This window comes from Prunus dulcis, chromosome 3, assembly GCF_902201215.1.
Source record: "Prunus dulcis chromosome 3, ALMONDv2, whole genome shotgun sequence".
NCBI lineage: Eukaryota > Viridiplantae > Streptophyta > Magnoliopsida > Rosales > Rosaceae > Prunus > Prunus dulcis.
Genome location: NC_047652.1, coordinates 22,548,948 through 22,549,898, shown reverse-complemented (window position 1 = coordinate 22,549,898; position 951 = coordinate 22,548,948).

Sequence of the window (951 nt, the reverse complement as noted above, 5' to 3'; positions counted from 1 at the left end):
GACGGCATTTCCGTCGCGCAAAAACCCACCTGCATATTGGCGCCAAAAATAAGTTTCCCTCGTTTTCTTACGCGACGGTTGATTTTTTCGTCGCGCTAAGTTGTCTTTTGAGACGAAAACTCTCGTCGCGCAAAATTTTTTTACCGCCATAATAGGAGCCAATTTTCTGTCCGTCTTTGCGCGACGAATATCTGGAATTGTCGCGCAATATAGTCATGCGCGACGATCTCTGTTGTCGTGCAAGAGTTTGGCGCCAATAACATAGACTTTACACCTTTGCGCGACGAAATTTATTTACGTCGCGCATAGACTCTTTCCGCGACGAAATTATTTGTCGCGCTAGTTGTCTATTGTATGCGCGACGGAATATTTTTTTCGTCGCAAAAGTGCTCATTGCGCGACGAAATTTTCTTCGTCGCGCAAATAGTAAATCGTAGTAGTGACTCCTTGACCCTATATGAATACAATGACTGAATTTGATCTTCAATTTAAAATATTTACACTAGTGGATACCACAAAATCTTATGTTATATTTAACGAAAATAAAAATAAACTCTTAATTGTTAGTGAATATATTGTTTTGATGGCATACACATTCTACGAAACTAGTTTCAACGATCCAACCGTCAAACTTGTTTGTTTATACTTCGAGATCATATACGCCAAAAATCGGAAAAAATAAACATTCATTGATCAACTAACGGGACAAAACTTTTCGATGGTTATAAATGAAAAATCAAGATTTAATGGTTATTTTAACTCCGATTTTGATGATTTTTTCCAGCTACACTCCTTGACCCTATATGAATACAATGACTAAATTTGATCTTCAATTTAAAATATTTACACTAGTGGATACCACAAAATCTTATGTTATATTTAACGAAAGTATAAATAAACTCTTACTTGTTAGTGAATATATTGTTTTGATGGCATATGCATTCAAAAAAA